The sequence below is a fragment of the Nerophis lumbriciformis genome, linkage group LG12 (genome assembly GCF_033978685.3).
Source record: "Nerophis lumbriciformis linkage group LG12, RoL_Nlum_v2.1, whole genome shotgun sequence".
Taxonomy (NCBI): Eukaryota; Metazoa; Chordata; class Actinopteri; order Syngnathiformes; family Syngnathidae; genus Nerophis; species Nerophis lumbriciformis.
This window is the reverse complement of record NC_084559.2, coordinates 15,310,224-15,326,325: the sequence shown is the minus strand read 5'-3', so window position 1 is coordinate 15,326,325 and position 16,102 is coordinate 15,310,224. Positions and strand designations below refer to the sequence as shown.

Below are 16,102 nucleotides of genomic sequence, written 5' to 3'. Positions count from 1 at the left end.
TATTAAGGAGGATTAATGAGGAACATGACAGCTGCTCTGAAAAGTGGGCTTGTATCATCTATGTGACATGTCATGAAAGATGCAATTGTGGGTCAAGGTCTTTGCAAAACAAAAACTAGAGCTTAGCTCTTTTGCTTAAAGGCACATTAGGACTTCCAGATAGAATGCCTGTTACAACGAGGGCTGAACAATTATTTGCATTTGCAATTTAATCGCTATGTGACAAAATGCGGTTTTCAAAAGGATTGTGGATGGTCAAAATTCTCCCAAAAAGTTTTCCTTCAATGATTAGTCCACTAATGGGATTATGAAGCGTAGACCTACTATGTGGCTCTAATTTAGCCATCAGCTTTTAAATTCTAACTGTGCTGCTCATTCTCCAGATGTCCGATATTACTCCGCTTTAAATGTTTCCGCATCACAGACGTACTGCCACTAAAAGCAAGTTCTGCTGTGCAAATTGAGCAAGTTATTTGTGTCTTTGGCGTGTTTAGGGTGAAATGTTCCTAGATTTTCAATGTTTTTATTCACAGTGTTGCTGCAGTTCTCACAGCCATTTTTGTCTTCCTGTTGCTTATAAGGTCACTGGTCGCACGGACTTGTGCATGTTCTTTGACATCCGGAAAAATACCAGCAATGACGTCAGACGTTTATTGACAAATATATTTGTCAGAGCCTCTTTTTATTATCGATTTTTATCTTCAACGTCGACAAGGGGTGTAACGGTATTGTAGATGCAGTGGTATTTTGCTTTCGACTGACGGCATCAAACAAAAACTTGGTGTATAGTTTTTTCCCGGCGCTTTAGTGTGGGCCATGTCTGAAAATAAACTACATCCCCCAGACTCCTCTTCTCGGTGCGGGGCACCACGGTGGGGGGATGCAACTGTGGAGGGGGGCGTGGCCTGCGGGCCTGCCGCAGAAAGGGGTGTGCCAGGACCGGCCTCGAAGACAGCGACAGGTGCGTAGATGGCCCAGGTGGGCCTTGTTATCTAACCACCTGTCGCCTTTATTAGCAGCAGCCGTGATGAGACAAGTAGTTGGAGTTGGAAGTGGTGCTGAGCGGACGCAGGAGAAAAAGACATTTCGCTGAAAAGCAAAAGCCTTGCACTATTCTATGAAAATAAAACAGTGTTACACCCTGAATTTCGGGCTCTCCTGGTTGTGTGTGGTGGTCCGAAGAACCCACTAGAGGGCAACCTCTACAGTAACACCATAAGCAAAAAGCGAAGTGTGTTCGTAGTCGATGAGAGGAATTGTTTTTTTTTGGACATTTCCTGAAAAATGTCATCAACGTCTATAACTATTAGAGTTATCTGGCTAAGAAACAAACAAACCCTGGCAAAAACAACCTCTTTGGCGTAGGTAAGAAAGCCTGCGTTTTGCGCGATATATCTATTTTAACGATATATTAAATTGTTCTGTTGCAGACAATTTAAAAATAAAAATCGATTTTTTTCTTCTGACTTTCTGCCCCTGTACTACATTTTCATTTACAGAAGACAGAAGTTTGCACTTTATAGATCTCAATATTGGAGATTGTTTATTTCCATGCAATGTGCAAAGCATGGAATGTGCAATGTTACATTTTTGTCAACAGAAGTATGTTATTCAAGCAGAAGTATTGTGTAATTTAATGATTTGAAAATGATTCCATAAAGAGTACTATTTATATCTGGTCTAAAAACAACATTATACAAATCAGAATTTTGCTAAGAGTAAGATGCAGTGTGATTTCAAACTACTAGTTTTTGATCCAATAAAAGAAAAATGTTTTTTTTTTATTATCTTGGTCATTTGTATTCAATGTTTTTTGTAGAAAGTAGTGAAAAAATTCAGAAAGTCGAAAATCGAATTGTTTGTGAAAAATGTACACCCCCGCTACCACCAACCCTGCTACCACCAACCACCCCCCCGTGCGTCGGTTGAGGTGGGCGGGTTGGGGGGGTATATATTGTAGCCCGGAAGAGTTAGGGCTGCAAGGTGTTCTGGGTATTTGTTCTGTTGTGTTTATGTTGTGTTACGGTGCGGTTGTTCTCCCGAAATGTGTTTGTCATTCTTGTTTGGTGTGGGTTCACAGTGTGGCGCATATTTGTAACAGTGTTAAAGTTGTTTATACGGCCACCCTGAGTGTGACCTGTATGGCTGTTGATCAAGCATGTCTTGCATTCACTTACGTGTGTCTGCAGAAGCCGCATACAACATGTGACTGGGCCGGCACGCTGTTTGTATGGTGAAAAAGCGGACGCGACGACAGGTTAGTAGAGGACGCTAAAGGCAGTGCTATCATGGCACGCCCTTAATATTGTTGTCCGGGTGAAAATGGGGACAAAATCGAGAGAACGGTTGCCCCGGGAGATTGTCGGGAGGAGCACTGAAATTCGGGAGTCTCCCGGAAAAATCGGGAGGGTTGGCAAGTATGTTGCTAGGGCGGGATAGTCATTCAAAGAAGGTGAATTCATTAAAAAGTGCATGTTAGATTTTTTTAAGAAATCTTTTCTTCCGGCCCAGCCTCACCCAGTGTCTGCATCCAGTGGCCCCCAGGTAAATACCACCTTAACATTTGACAACAAAACAATTACACAAGGCGAATCAGTAAAGAACAGAGGTGGGTAGTAACGCGCTACATTTACTCCGTTACATCTACTTGAGTAACTTTTGGGATAAATTGTACTTCTAAGAGTAGTTTTAATGCAACATACTTTTACTTTTACTTGAGTATATTTATAGAGAAGAAACACTACTTTTACTCCGCTACTTTTATCTACATTCAGCTCGCTACTCGCTACTAATTTTTATCGATCTGTTAATGCACGCTTTGTTTGTTTTGGTCTGTCATAGTGCCTGCGTTTCAACAAATACAGTCACTGGTGACGTTCACTCCGTTCCACCAATCAGATGCAGTCACTGGTGACGTTGGACCAATCAAACAGAGCCAGGCGGTCACATGACCTGACTTAAACAAGTTGAAAAACTTATTGGGGTGTTACCATTTAGTGGTCAATTGTACGGAATATATACTGTACTGTGCAATCTACTAATAAAAGTTTCAATCAATCAATCAAAAGTGTGAAGGAAAAAAGACCCTTTTTTATTTCAATCGTACATCCTGTCAAAAGCCTAAAGACTGACTGCACAGTTCCTGTCTTCACAATAAAAGTGCCGCTCCATCGCACCTGCGCTTTCAAAACAAGAGTCTCCGAAAGCCAGCGCAAACAAGCTAGCAAGCTACGGAGTTTGCCGCCAATGTATTTCTTGTAAAGTGTATAAAAACGAATATGGAAGCTGGACAAATAAGATACCAAAAACCCACCACTTTCATGTGGTATTAGACAGAAAGGAGGAACTTTTTTTCTCCTCCATTTGAAAACGTGGACGCTATCAGCACTACTGTCTGATTACAATCAATGCAAGTCATCAGAATCAGGTAATACACCAACTTATATTCTTGTCTTCATGAAAGAAAGGAATCTATATGTGTTAAACATGCATGTATATTCATTAAAACACCTTTAACATGTAAACAAAAACGGCAAAATAAATAAATATAAATTATATACTGTACGGTGTATATATATATGTGTGTGTATATATATATATGTATATACACATATATATATATATATATATATATATATATATATATATATATATATATATATATGATATGTGTGTGTATGTTACTCATCAGTTACTCAGTACTTGAGTAGTTTTTTCACAACATACTTTTTACTTTTACTCAAGTAAATATTTGGGTGACTACTCCTTACTTTTACTTGAGTAATAAATCTCTAAAGTAACAGTACTCTTACTTCAGTACAATTTCTGGCTACTCTACCCACCTCTGGTAAAGAATCTGGGTATTATTTTCGACCCAACTCTCTCCTTTGAGTCACACATTAAGAGTGTTACTAAAACGGCCTTCTTTCATCTCCGTAATATCGCTAAAATTCGTTCTATTTTATCCACTAGCGACGCTGAGATCATTATTCATGCGTTCGTTACGTCTCGTCTCGACTACTGTAACGTATTATTTTCGGGTCTCCCTATGTCTAGCATTAAAAGACTACAATTGGTACAAAATGCGGCTGCTAGACTTTTGACAAGAACAAGAAAGTTTGATCATATTACGCCTATACTGGCTCACCTGCACTGGCTTCCTGTGCACTTAAGATGTGACTTTAAGGTTTTACTACTTACGTATAAAATACTACACGGTCTAGCTCCGTCCTATCTTGTCGATTGCATTGTACCATATGCCCCGGCAAGAAATCTGCGTTCAAAGAACTCCGGCTTATTAGTGATTCCCAGAGCCCAAAAAAAGTCTGCGGGCTATAGAGCGTTTTCTATTGGGGCTCCAGTACTATGGAATGCCCTCCCGGTAACAATTAGAGATGCTACCTCAGTAGAAGCATTTAAGTCCCATCTTAAAACTCATTTGTATACTCTAGCCTTTAAATAGCCCCCCTGTTAGACCAGTTGATCTGCCGTTTCTTTTCTCCTCTGCTCCCCTTTTCCTTGTGGAGGGGGGGGGGCACAGGTCCGGTGGCCATGGATGAAGTGCTGGCTGTCCAGAGTCGGGACCTGGGGTGGACCGCTCGCCTGTGCATCGGCTGGGAACATCTCTGCGCTGCTGACCCGTCTCCGCTCGGGATGGTGTCCTGCTGGCCCCACTATGGACTGGACTCTTACTATTATGTTGGATCCACTATGGACTGGACTCTCACAATATTATGTCAGACCCACTCGACATCCATTGCTTTCGGTCTCCCCTAGACGGGGGGGGTTACCCACATATGCGGTCCTCTCCAAGGTTTCTCATAGTCATTCACATCGACGTCCCACTGGGGTGAGTTTTTCCTTGCCCTTATGTGGGCTTTGTACCGAGGATGTCGTTGTGGCTTGTGCAGCCCTTTGAGACACTTGTGATTTAGGGCTATATAAATAAACATTGATTGATTGATTGATTGATTGAAATTGAGTTTGAGACCCCTGCACGAGAGTGAACATTATTGTTTTACACTGGATGTTTACATCGTCACTTTAAAGACAAGCCTGTAAGTTTTTTTCTTTATATATTTGCTTGAAACAGTGGACGTCCCTGCACAATTATTTGCACTTAAAAATGTATTTTTGGAGTAATAAATATGATTGGAACATTTTCGCATTATGTTTGTGTTAAACATTCCTGCCACTCCATTTTACACACTAACATTTTTAAGACTTTTTTTGGACATGTACCACAATAATATCGTACCGTTGCTTTAATACTGTAATAATATTGACTAATACATATAGTCAATGCTCTTACTTAGATAAGACCGTGACTGCTTGCAGAACAGGAGTATATAACAGTACTAACACATCACATAAAACGTTTTAGTTTGGTGGGAACTTGTATATTTGTCTGGCACATCAACTGTGGCAGCATCTAACAGCATTAGCTTTATTATGTATTCAACCCTTTCGTATGGTCTCTGGGGTGTATTGTTTAACTTTATCACAGTCTATCGCTTAGAAAAACAGCTGCATGCAAAATGTTCTCATATAATCAAAAGGCACACCATAACAAAGTCTGGTCTGGCAACCGGGTATAACATTGGGAATTTTAAACAAAAAAAAAAAACATCTGGCTTGGAGCAAACAAATATGCGAAAGAGACGAGTGTACCATTTGATTCATAGACACATTTCTAGAACACTAAAGCCAAAACTGACTTCAGGAAAGATGCAAGTGTGGTTAAGAGCTGTTTAAAGACCAAATGTGATCGTCCATGTGAGGATAACACTGCTAGAGTTATTGGGTTTTATGACCAAGCTGGGAGACACTCTGGACACATCTACAGCTGTCCTTTCAGTGCTTCAATAGTTGCTTTTCGGGCAGATAGAGAAAATGAAGCATTGATAGCTCACATGGTATGTGGCATCGATGGAAAAATGTAGACCATTTCGCTAACTCTAGTTTGAATCATACTAATCTGTCATTGATATTGTGCACATCATCTGGGTTATAGATTGATCAGATAGAGCAACGCTTAACAAGAAGTTTAAATAAAGTAATTTCCATAATTACAGATCTACTGTACAGAGTCCTTCACCAATACCAAGCTCAAATATTTTTTTTTTTTTAAAGAGGATTTAGTTTTTGTCAATGGTCTCTTCTGCCAGAAAACACTGGGAACTTGCATAACAGCAACAAATGTTTACAAAGTGTTTGGCTGTCTGCTGTTTATTTAGTAAAACATTCACTGTGTAATGATGTTCTGGTTTGTTGTTTTTCTAATGTTAACTTAGCGCGATAAAACATTTTATCCAGCAGGCTGTCTCAATGTAGTTAGTAAATTCATTTGATGACAATGAATGAGATGAGAAAAACATTAAAAGCCATTCAACACTTAGTGTGATGTTGCAAGCAGCCATTAAATACGTTCTTTTTGCATGTAGCTTTTACCTTCCTTTACTGAGATCGTGTACAAACCGGAGTTTTCCCTTTCATTTATGTACCGGTATATGTCAGCCACAAACACATTTAAAAGAACTCTACATGTTTGTGCACTTTAAAGCATCCCTTGCGCTTCCGGTTTTGCTGCATTTTTCTTCTATGTCTTTTATTTAAGAAAATTAATGTCAAAAGTATGCCACCGGTGTCCTTAAAAATCACATGCATCATGGCCAACTATGCAAATTAAACCCATTGCATAGATTATGTTTTGCAGATCGTCTTCGAGTCGCTTTCTCACGGTCGCTTCGGGTTGCGCCATGTTGTGGGCGGTCTTATTTATGTGGCTCACCTTCGGCGGCGTCTTCTCCCCGTCGTCTTTGTTGTAGCGGTGTAGCGTGCGAGGACTTTGATTGATTGATTGAAACTTTTATTAGTACCGTAGTTTTCGGACTATAAGTCCCAGGGGTGCGACTTATACTCAGGAGCGACTTATGTGTGAAATTATAAACACATTACCGTAAAATATCAAATAATATCATTTAGCTCATTCATGTAAGAGACTAGACATATAGGATTTCATTGGATTTAGCGATTAGGAGTGACAGATTGTTTGGTAAACGTATAGCCTGTTCTATATGTTATAGTTATTTGAATGACTCTTACCATAATATGTTACGTTAACATACCAGGCACGTTCACAGTTGGTTATTTATGCCTCATATAATGTACACTTATTCAGCCTGTTGTTCACTATTCTTTATTTATTTTGAATTGCCTTTCAAATGTCTATTCTTGCTGTTGGGTTTTATCAAATACATTTCCCCAAAAAATGCGACTTATACTCCAATGCGGGCAGCACGGTGGCAGAGGGGTTAGTGCATCTGCCTCACAATACGAAGGTCCTGAGTAGTCTTGGGTTTAATCCCGGGCTCGGGATCTTTCTGTGTGGAGTTTGCATGTTCTCCCCGTGACTGCGTGGGTTCCCTCCGGGTACTCCGGCTTCCTCCCACCTCCAAAGACATGCACCTGGGGATAGGTTGATTGGCAACACTAAATTGGCCCTAGTGTGTGAATGTGAGTGTGAATGTTGTCTGTCTATCTGTGTTGGCCCTGCGATGAGGTGGCGACTTGTCCAGGGTGTACCCCGCCTTCTGCCCGATTGTAGCTGAGATAGGCTCCAGCGCCCCCCGCGACCCCAAAGGGAATAAGCGGTAGAAAATGGATAGATGCATGGATGGACGCCATTTCTCATGCCACAGATAGAATACAGTCCCGTGGGAAACACTGTGACAGCCTTTTGTTTATTTTTGGTTTAAGCATTAGATACCTTTTTACCTGCATGCTGCCTCCCGCTGTCGCCTGCATATTGTGATCACGACAAACCATGTTCCTGACATCTACAAAGCAATTAGCTACCTGCCGCCACCTACTGATATGGAAGAGTATTACACAGTTACTCTGCCGATCTCTAGACAGCACAGACACTCAACAACGGCACATTTGCGGATCATAATTACCGGTTTGCAAAAAATATTTTTAACCCGCTCTCTCTCTAGGTCGTCCTCAGATGAGCCTTCCATCGTTGCTTCCAGTCATCCCGATTCTTCATACATTTGGCAAGTTCCTCGGTACTCCGAGATCCTGCATCCTTCTTGAGTATGTCCACATGTGTTAGTGTGGGATGTCCTCTTGACCGATGCCCATGTGTTGGTTCCCACAGCACCAATTTGCTGGCTGGCAGCTCCTGATGCCTTTGGCAGTGTCCTGCTAGTCTCATTCTCCTTACAGCAATCTTCTCGCTCACCCTTGGTATTCCCTTGTAGAGGATTCTCTTGGTTACGTGCGCACTCTTGTTGATGTTAAGCACTGCACGCAGCATCCTGGTGTAGCATCCATCCAGAGACTTCTCCAGGATTGGCTTCAGGGTAGGGATGTCCCGATCCGATATTTGGATCGGATCGGCCGCCGATATTTGCAAAAAAATGCGTATCGGCAAGGCATGGGAAAATGCCGATCCAGATCCAGTTAAAAAAAAAACAAACTCCGCTCCGTGTTTTCCAACGCACCTATTTAAATAGTACATTCCACTTTTCTGCTGCTCCCTATAATTTACATTCCGCATTTTCCAGCACACCTTCAACACATCCACAGGTCTGTGGATTCTAACGCAGTTGCTTTTAGCTGCTGGCATTACACGACAGGCTCTTCACTCTTTTCTGTGTCTCCCTCTCACAGACAGCAAGCGCACCTTCTTACACACGTCACATACTGTCACGTCATACGTCACATACGTATACGCCCTCCCCGAGCAGAGAGGTAGCAGCATGGCTAACGTTAGCTGTGATGCTAGCGCAGCCGTGTGACCAACGTTCTCTCTAAGGTGCGCGCTTGTGCAATTGCGCACTGTTTAAACGTCCTCTGCGCATAGCAATTATATGCCACGCACAAAATCAAATAAAAAAATAAGCGCATAACAATTTTCGACACACCGACACGACAGAGAAAACAGTTTTCGTCATCATTGTTCAAATATTGTGACGTCTGTCGAGACGCTTATCTCCGTTCGGTGCCACACGTCCACACCATCAAAATGCCGAGGCAAAAATTTCCAGATCAACACCGTATGAAAAAACTTGTGATTTTTTTAGTTGTGATTTCCTTCTCTGCATGAAAGTTTAAAAGTAGGTAGCATATATTAATGCAGTATGAAGAAGAATGTTTTAATGTAGACATGCAAGCCTTAAAAGAAAATGTTGAAAATCAAGACTACATTTCCTGCAAATGGATGCATTTCTACCCTATATTTTAACTTTAGATTTATTCTCATATCAAACTCTTTTGGCTGTCTTTTTGACACTTACATCCGGCGCCCCCCTCCACACCCTGGATTATAAATAATGTAAATAATTCAATGTGATTATCTTGTGTGATGACTGTATTATGATGATAGTATATATCTGTATCATGAATCAATTTAAGTGGACCCCGACTTAAACAAGTTGAAAAACTTATTCGGGTGTTACCATTTAGTGGTCAATTGTACGGAATATGTACTTCACTGTGCAACCTACTAATAAAAGTCTCAATCAATCAATCAAAACACACAGAATCATCATACTGCTGTGATTATATGCATCAAGTGTTCATTCAAGGCTAAGGCAAAATATCGAGATATATATCGTGTATCGCAATATGGCCTTAAAATATCGCAATATTAAAAAAAGGCCATATCGCCCAGCCCTTGTTTCAATGATGCCATTTCTGTTTGTCATGTATAATTTTGTCTATTTTGTGTTTATCCTTGAATAAACAGGTCAGTTTCTTGTTACCAACCATTGTGTATTGTTCAAACTCCCATAATTCAGCTGGCTAGTTGTTATCAAGAGTACTAAAACCCTTTTCAACATGATTCTGACAACTAAGTAGGCTAAATAACTTTAAACTTTAATACATGCTCGAATAGGCCATTATCGGTCAGTATCGGTATCGGTCAGTATCGGTATCGGATCGGAAGTGCAAAAACAATATCGGTATCGGATCGGAAGTGCAAAAACCTGGATCGGGACATAACTACTTCAGGGTCCAGCATTCGCTGCCATAGAGGAGAACGGACTCAACTGTCGCATAGAAGAAGCTGAGTTTGATTTGGCGGGGGAGGTAGGAGTTCCATACACCGGTCATGCCGTTCAGGACCCTCCATGCAAGTGCCTTCCTCACTTTAAGATCTTGCTCAGTTGAGTTGACCCATGCGCCCAGGTATTTGAAGTCCTCAACTTCTTTCAGCACAGTGCCTCCTGCTGTTATCAGAGGTTGATGTTTTGGTGGAAGGTTGTAGGTCATGACCTCAGTTTTCTTGGCATTTAGCCTAAGGCCAACCTTGGCGCACTCTAGCTCTACCCTGTGTAGTAGTTCTTGTGCTTGTTCCACGTTGTTGGAGAGTAGACTGATGTCATCCGCATAGTCAAGGTCTGTCAGGACCACTGCTGGTTGTCGACTCGACTTCCTTGGTGTCAGCGTGAAGCCAAGTTCCTGCTCTCGCCCATTTATTGCCTTCCTGAGCGCATGATCAAGGACTATGATGAAGAGGAAGGGGGCTTGTGTAGCCCCTTTAACCCAATTAGGTGAAATTACATAATCTCCCACGGCACACCAGACAATATCTCACAGTGGTTGAAAAACACTGATTTAATCAACAACCAACAGAACAATCGATAGTATCGCAAATCGATCAGGGAAAGGAAGTTAAAGGTCCCTCTCTATTTTAAAAGGTATCGTGGGATCTTGACAGTGCAAACCTAGTATTTTTATTTACGTACAGTATGTAAGCGGCTGCAGCCAGCAAGTCCTAGAAAGAAGGAGACAGGGGCAAGAGCTTGATTTATTGGGTTCATTTCCTTCAGACTCAGGCTGCTTCAGCACCATCCACTGACCCCACCTCTGCTAACCCGGCCAATCCAGTGCAGGGACGGTGAAAGAGACAAAAGAACGAGAGTAAAAGAACGAGGTCAACAATCACAGAAGGTCTGAAAAGAATGAATGCGCTATTTTAAATACGCTAAGGGAAAAAGCAATACAAGTTGACCATCAGAATCAATGATTTGACTGCCATCGACAGTGAAGGGCTTTACAAACTAGGAATTGTCTTCACTCGCAAAATACACAAGATAAAATCAGTGCTGGGGTGATTAATCAATGACGTCGACTAAGTCCTGACATGTACGGCTTTCCCAGCCAAGTGGGCCAACTGCACATAGGTAAACACAAACTGAACCAGCGCCAACTTCCTCATCTTGAATAGAGGCACACATTGAAACATGGTTTCAGTTACCGGTTGCCACCGCTCATGAATCCCCAACAGACCCTAAAGCTAATCCTCTCAGTGACGGGGGATTTTTGCAGCAGTGCAACACACATTGTCAAAATTCCTCCTGGGAAAAAATGTTTGCTCTCAAGATCATCAATCTCTACATCACAGCACTTCTCGGGAAATCTCTACATTTCTCTAAATGAACGGGTTGACAGTGTTAAGCACCATGGTTGGCTTTTCGTGTTTGCACACGGCAACAAGATTTGGTGAAAAAAGTTACTCTACGAGCCAAAAGGGACACACCTCTCAACTGTTTTCAGCTCGCCGTATCAACTGGGAAGACTTGAAATACCACTTCAAAATTGCTGACACACACACACAGTCAGGTCTGACCAGCCATACACCAACGCTTTAATGGTCATGTTAACACTTAAATGCTCACCAATAGCTTATTGAGGATTCCCTTAATATAGGACAGATGTCTGTATTTGTATAGAACAGAATAGAATATAAAACAGAGGCACGCCTGTTTATGCAACTGGATGTTGCAATTCAGTAAGAGGACAGTGGATTGAGAAAGCAAATGTACAATGGAAAAACAGTAGAAAAAAAGGAAAAAAAGGGAGGCACTGTTGTTGTCCTTGTGTCAAGGATCTCATTAAAATGGAAACCCAATCCCAACATACACACCCCTCATGGCCGCCTGCAACTTGAACACCAGCTCATTGATCACTGTTAGAGGACATACTTTGTAAGAAGAGACATACGCACAAATTTAAAAATGTAATCCATGACCTGCCAACAAAACACAGTTTGGACTGTCACTGCAGAGGAACCATTATCATTGAATGTAGGGCTTCAGCTATCACATTTTTTTTTTACTAATTGTGTATTCTACTAACAATTCCTTCAATTAATCAAGTAAATTGGATACAACAAAGAGCAATTAAAAAATACACAAGAGAAAATAAGACATTTCACTTAATAACAAACAACCAATGTGTTTCAGATTAAAATTACTAAGACTTAAAAGAGAACTGCACTTTTTTTTTGAATTTTGCCTATCATTCACAATCCTTATGAGAGCCAAAAAGACAAAATTGCATTTGTTTGGCATTCTAATCTGTAATAATCGTCTTGTTCTAGGTGGATAGCAACGCAGCTAATGGGAGCAATCCATTCTGCCTCTAAGTCACTTTAGAAATTAATCCAAAAACCGCAAACAATACTTAATTTACGTACTGTAACCTGTATAATAACCAAGCTGTAGCAAAATTGTTATTGAAAGAGCGAACACTGAGGAACTCTTTTTCTAGCGTAGTAACATAACACAGAGGTGGGGGAAATAATCGATTTTTTGATGCGTCGCAATTCGGACATGGATGATTACAAAATCGATTATTAAACGTCAATAATCATTTTATTTACTGTAAATAAAGTAATGCAGACAGTTCTAAAATTTGGCTGACCGTAGCGAGCCACCTCACTGAGAGATCTGACCAGCTCCTTTAGTATAGACTAGGGATGTCCCGATCCAGGTTTTTGCACTTCCGATCCGAAACCGATATTGTTTTTGCATTTCCGATCCGATACCGATACTGACCGATACTGGCCTATCCGAGCATGTATTAAAGTTTAAAGTTATTTAGCCTACTTAGTTGTCAGAATCATGTTGAAAAGGGTTTTAGTACTCTTGATAACAACTAGCCAGCTGAATTAGGGGAGTTTGAATAATACACAATGGTTGGTAACAAGAAACTGACCTGTTTATTCAAGGATAAACACAAAATAGCCAAAATTATACATGACAAACAGAAATGGCATCATTGAACTAGGGCTGGGCGATATGGCCTTTTTTAATATTTCGATATTTTAAGGCCATTTTGCGATACACAATATATATCTCAATATTTTGCCTTAGCCTTGAATGAACACTTGATGCATATAATCACAGCAGTATGATGATTCTATGTGTTTTGATTGATTGATTGAGACTTTTATTAGTAGGTTGCACAGTGAAGTACATATTCCGTACAATTGACCACTAAATGGTAACACCCCAATAAGTTTTTCAACTTGTTTAAGTCAGGGTCCACTTAAATTGATTTATGATACAGATATATACTATCATCATAATACAGTCATCACACAAGATAATCACATTGAATTATTTACATTATTTATAATCCAGGGTGTGGAGGGGAGCGCCGGATGTAAGTGTCAAAAAGACAGCCAAAAGAGTTTGATATGAGAATAAATCTAAAGTTAAAATATAGGGTAGAAATGCACCCATTTGCAGGAAATGTAGTCTTGATTTTCAAAATGTTCTTTCAAGGCTTGCATGTCTACATTAAAACATTCTTCTTCATACTGCATTAATATATGCTACTTTTAAACTTTCATGCAGAGAAGGAAATCACAACTAAAAAAAATCACTAATTTTTTCATACGGTGTTGATGTGGAAATTTTTGCCTTGGCATTTTGATGGTGTGGACGTGTGGCACCGAATGGAGATAAGCGTCTCGACAGACGTCACAATATTTGAACAATGATGACGAAAACTGTTGTCTTTGTCGTGTCCGTGTGTCGAAAATTGTTATGCGCTTATTTTTTTATTTGATTTTGTGCGTGGCATAGATTTGCCGTGCGCAGAGGACGCTTGAGCAGGCGCGCACCTTAGCGGCTGCGCTAGCATCACAGCTAACGTTAGCCATGCCGCTACCTCGCTCTCTGCTGGGAGAGGACGTATACGTATGTGACGTATGACGTGACAGTGTGTGACGTGTGTAAGAAGGTGCGCTCGCTGTCTGTGAGAGGGAGACACAGGAAAGAGTGAGAAGAGCCTGTCGTGTAATGCCAGCAGCTAAAAGCAACTGCGTGAGAATTGTGGATGTGTTGAAGGTGTGCTGGAAAATGCGGAACGGAAATTACGGAGCAGCAGAAAAGTGGAATGTATTATTTAAATAGGTGCGTTGGAAAACACGGACCGGTGTTTTTTTTTTAAACTGGATCTGGATCGGCATTTTCCCATGCCTTGCCGATACGCAATTTTTGGCAAATATCGGCAGCCGATCCGATCCAAATATCGAATCGGGACATCCCTAGTATAGACCACTTATGTTCCACTTTTGCACACATTTCTACAAATTGAATACATGTAATGGGAATTAATTTAACAGTTTTTCATTACAAATGCACTGTTATTAAAAGTTGCAAGTGATAAACACTAATTTAGTGAAACACAAATGTAAAACTGCATCAATATACACAAAATAAAGATGCATCAATAATTGATTTTTAATCAAAAATCGTAGCTCCTGAATCGTAATCGTGATCAAATCATGAGATGCTCAAAGATTACCACTTCTAGTAACACATCAATGGACAGTTGTGCATTTGGTCCATCTGAGCAGGGACATTTTTTCTGGTATGGTCTGGGTAAACAATTCATTTATGTCGGCACAGCTTGGCTCCAAGTTCCGACCTCAAACTCGCCGCTTCCGTCTGCTCCAATGTTTCACATCTGTGAAGGCACCATTAATACTGAAAGGTACATACAGGTTTAGGAGCAACATATGTTGTCATCCAAGCAACGTTATTATGGACGCCCCTGCTTATTACAGCAAGACAATGCCAAGCCACGTGTTACAACAGCGTGGCTTTATAGTAAAAGAGTCCGGGTACTAGACTGGCCTGCCTGTAGTCCAGACCTGTTTCCTATTGAAAATGTGTGGTGCAATATGAAGCCTAAAATACCACAACGGACTGTTGAACAACTTAAGCTGTACATCAAGCAAGAATGGGAAAGAATTCCACCTAAAAAGCTTCAAAAATGTGTCTCCTCAGTTCCCAAACATTTACTGAGTGTTGTTAAAAAGGCCATGTAACACAGTGGTAAAAACGCCCCTGTGCCAACTTTTTTGCAATGTGTTGCTGCCATTAAATTCTAAGTTAATGATTATTTGCAAAAAAAAATTAAGTTTCTTAGTTCGAACATTAAGTATCTTGTCTTTGCAGCCTATTCAATTGAATATAAGTTGAAAAGGATTTGTAAATCATTGTATTCTGTTTTTATTTACCATTTACACAACGTGCCAACCTCACTGGTTTTGGGTTTTGAATATGTCCCAGTTCAGCAATGTTTGCTAGTGATATACCAAGATTCAGTATATGCTGTTGAGCATTCGAGAGATTTATTCAATCTAGTTTATTAATTTTCTTGATGCTAACAAATAGCACCAAAGACATTATAATGAGGTCATCTGTGTCAAATAAAGCACTTGGCTTTCCTGCACAACAACAACAAAGATTTTAGTTTCTGTTATGAAAATCGACAACATAAATACGGTGGATTGGACCAACAATCACAATATTTATGACTGGGACTTAACATGACGTTAGTTTATTTGCACAACCAGGTCTTTGTAGTTATATTAAAGCATTGCAACAACAAAAGAACAAAAAACTAATGCGACCTACAGTCATTTCTTTACGTTTAGTTCTGCTATCAAACACTACTAATAGAACTGGATTGTCAAAGAAAAGTTTCTCAAACAGATCAAATGTTCAAATGAACATTTTACTAATTAATCGCTGCAGATACAAGCGGTCCGATTGTATTCCACAAGATGATGAAAAGTGATATTTTAAGAGTAATTTCCTTCGTGTCATTATCATATTTTGAACCAATTATGATTAAGGTCGGAATTTGTGGAGCCGAGTTATAAACGTTCAAAGTTTTGTGGCGAACCATCAGATCAAAGTTTGGCACCATGCCACGCCCACAGCGTATGGCAAAATTCCTTTGCAATGTATCATTAGCCATCTGTGTGGTATTTGTTATTATAACCGAG

General features: G+C 40.4%; 1 protein-coding gene across 3 annotated transcripts in view; it reads right to left on the bottom strand.

Moving 5' to 3' along the window:
* LOC133595660 (histone acetyltransferase KAT6A-like) overlaps positions 1-16,102 on the bottom strand; it is a 111,726-nt gene that overhangs the window by 55,187 nt on the left and 40,437 nt on the right. The gene's annotated exons all lie outside the window — the stretch shown is intronic.